We start from the raw sequence: 3,708 nt of genomic DNA on the forward strand, positions 1-3,708 counted from the left end.
TTGTTTTGTACCGAGCACTTACCCTGCCACCCCAGCACCGGGTTTTTGATGTGTCAAGGAAGATTTATACTTATATATAAATATTTACTATGGCCTCCAGCAGATACACAACAGGATTGGGCAAAACAGTCCTAATGCTCTACCCCTTACTCAAATATTTAGTCTCACTGGGGAAGCTGTGTGTTTTGTGGTCAGATCCCTGGGCTGGAGACCAGGAGTATATTCTCCATTTTGCTGCTGCCCTAGCCTTGAGCACTCATTGATTTGTGCCTCAGTTTCCCCATCTATTAAATGGGGATCATAACACTGACTGAGACTAATGATATCCTCAGCCACTGTTCTCACAAGCAAAAAGTCTGGCCAACAGCAACTGCACTCCAGGCTTTGCGTAGACACCAGTATGGTCCAGATCAGGAATCTGTATCAGACAGTGCTGAGCATGCGATGATTTAGCATCATTGCTTTGTATCGGAGTCAATGGCCTGACCCTGCAAAACGTGCCCACTGAAAGAGATCCCGGTGAGGTTAGCAGAACTGCTCACTACAGCAAATACTATGTGCAGTACTAAGTATTGATGATGCATCTAAATGAGGTGTCCATTAGGAATATTCAGACTCTAGAGGGCCCTGTGGCCCCTTAACGAAACACCTGGTAAGGCTGCTGGGTGCAAGAGCAGCATTGGAACAGCACTCCGGCAGGTAGAGCCGTGGGGCTCCACACCCAAGTAGCCTCAAGGTGAAACTTGATACGGTTGCAAATGGTCTTACATGCCAAAGCAGGGAATAGACCTAGGCTAGAGACAGAAGTTACACATAATCCGGTTTAAGTGATCAGAAATTGGTTTAAGCCTGTAACAGAATAGAAGTTGAGTGCACATAAACCAGTTTGAAAATGGCTGAAACTGGTTTAAGATAAACCTGGTTGAATGTAATATCAGGCTTAAGAGAAACTTTATGAAACTTCTGTGCCAGACCCCTTCCTGGTGCAAGTTAAATCACAGTCCCCCAGCATCCCAGCATTTTTCAGCCCTGGGCAGGGCTAGGCTGTCTGCTCCAGAGAGCAGCTGAAGCAGTGAGGACTGACTCACTGGCTGGTTCACTGCCCCCCCAGCATACCCCTGCTGGGGTCTGGGGCCAGGAAGAGGGGTTAAACTTCCCTCCCCCTGAGTACAGACATGCCCTGCTCTGCTTACTTAATGCTGGCTGTGACTGTAGACTACAAATCCCAGAGGAGGCAGGAAGAGGAAGTGATGAGCAACCCTGCAGAGGCCTGCCGCTGTGATTCTGGACTGCAAATCTCAGAGACCTTGGAGGCTGCAGGAAGAGGGAGTGACCACACAGCCCATGCTGGCTGTGCCAGAGAGCCATGCTCTAGCATCCCCTGGCTTCTGGCACGAGCCACTGCAAGCTGGGAGCCTGCAGCCTGGTCTCCATAGCAATGCCACCCCCCTCCCCCCCAGCCTCTTGCTGTTTTCAGAATGGGAGGGGGGAAAGGGAGGAGGGGAAGCTCTTTCTTGGGGTTCCCCAGCTAGCATTAGAGGGTGGGGTGGGTGCATTAGAGCCCCCCGCCACCCTCCAGCGCAGGCTGTAAAAAACCCCAGAACAAACTCCCTCCACTCCCTTTCCCCACTCCCATTCTGAAAACAGTGACAGGCTGGGAGCACTGCAGACGCACGTTACAGAACACACTCATTTGGAGCATGTTTATCTCAACCCTCATATTTTTGTGGGCTTGAACCCTTTTAAATAAGTCTGTAGCCTTGCACTTGTTTGGTTATACCTGCAGACTGCTTTCTGTGGCCAGATCAGGCAAAATGTGTTACTTCTGCCTGCACCCTCCAGTTGGATTCTTTTCCCAAGCCAGTGTGACACGATGAACATAGGACCACAAGGCAGGACACAGTAGTTTGGCCCAAAGCCATTTTAGGAAAATTTGCTTCCATCAAGTCCGAATCTTCCTTAAACAGGATTTTATTGGCCTACACTAAAAACAAGGTGTTCATAAAAGCAGCACAACCTGATGTTAAAAACACACACCATTTTCTCATATGGACAAGTTCAAAACCTGGTCTCTGGCTGGAGATAGAGCTAAGCTGAGATTCCTGGATCCCGGCAGCTGATGGAAATTACTTTGATCGACCTTTGCAAGATCTTCAAAAACCAATCAGAATTGGTTTGCAGTTGAGGTCCATTGCATGGACTTCAATAGGAGGAGAATTAGGTCAAAATTCCCACTGTAGATTCCCTTTTGTCTTGGTTTAATATGTTAATCTTTGAATCAATAAAGAACAAGTGCCTGGACTGTGCTTCTTCAATAACCAACCCCCTCATCTGAGGCTAGCAGGCCAGTCCTGCATTTCCAGGTGCCCCTGTAACAATGCGACACTGCCTCCCCGTTTATCAGCGAGCGGAGAATCTCATGAAACACAAACACACGGCAATGTCACTAACTAGACAAATGACTGCTGTGCTACCCATTGTTCAGCATTAATCATAGATACCAAGTCACTGAGCATATGCAGCATTTTAATGTGGTGATTTTTTACCCGTCAGAAATCTGCTTGACATAATGACGTGGCAACATGACTGACTGGCCGCTCTCATCTCTCTTCTTCTTGCTCACTTCAGAAGACATGATGAGAAATCGAGAGAGCAGCAAGAGGCATTTAGAAGCAGATTGCTTTTGCTGACAGACTTTAGAAAAATTAGAGCCACAGAACATAGCTCTCTATACTCAAATGAGAAAAAAGAAAGCCATTGAGGCAGCTCACAGCTGTCCCAGGCTCTTGCTATCTCTGCGCCTTCCCTGTCACTCATCTTCATGCACAGACACAGAGATTATTGGGGCTGCGAGTTGCTGACACCCGTAGCCTACAATCCCTGATGGAGCACTCTGAATTTGGATGCTTTGCCACCTCCAATACCACCAAAAGTGTTTGTCTATGGTTTCCCAATAAAAGTCACACATATTACCTGTTCTTCAGGGATCTCAATGCTTTTTACAAATATTTAGGCCTTGCAACATATCCAGACGTTAGTTACTCCACTTGAGAGATGGGGAAAGTAGAGCAGAAAAAGGTGAAACAAATTGCTCGCGATGACATGCATGGAGCCATTAGCAGATTTCATAGATTTCATAGACATCAGGGCTGGAAGGGACCTCGGAAGATCATCGAGTCCAGCCCCCCGCCCAAAGGGCAGGAAGTCAGCTGGGGTCATAGGATCCCAGCAAGATAAGCATCCAGTTTCATCTTGAAGGTGTTCAATGAAGGCGCTTGAACCACCTCCGGTGGCAGGCTGTTCCAGACCCTGGGGGCTCGGACAGTAAAGAAGTTCTTCCTTATGTCCAGCCTGAAACGATCTTGAAGTAGTTTGTGACCATTCGACCTAGTCGTCATCCCTTGGGGTGCTCTGGTGAACAAACGTTCCCCCAGATGCTGGTGGTCACCCCTGATAAACTTGTAGGTGGCCATCAGATCACCCCTGAGCCTGCGCTTTTCCAGGCTAAAGAGCCCCAGGGCTCTCAGCCTGTCATCGTAAGGTCTGCTTCCCTGACCTCTGATCATGCGCGTGGCTCTTCTCTGGACTCTCTCAAGCTTCTCCACATCCTTTTTGAATTGTGGAGCCCAAAACTGGACACAGTACTCCAGCTGCGGCCTCACTAAGGCCGAGTACAGGGGGAGAATGACGTCCCGAGATTTGCTTGAG

The sequence above is a fragment of the Alligator sinensis genome, unplaced genomic scaffold (assembly GCF_000455745.1).
Source record: "Alligator sinensis unplaced genomic scaffold, ASM45574v1 scaffold872_5, whole genome shotgun sequence".
In the NCBI taxonomy this organism is placed as follows: Eukaryota; Metazoa; Chordata; order Crocodylia; family Alligatoridae; genus Alligator; species Alligator sinensis.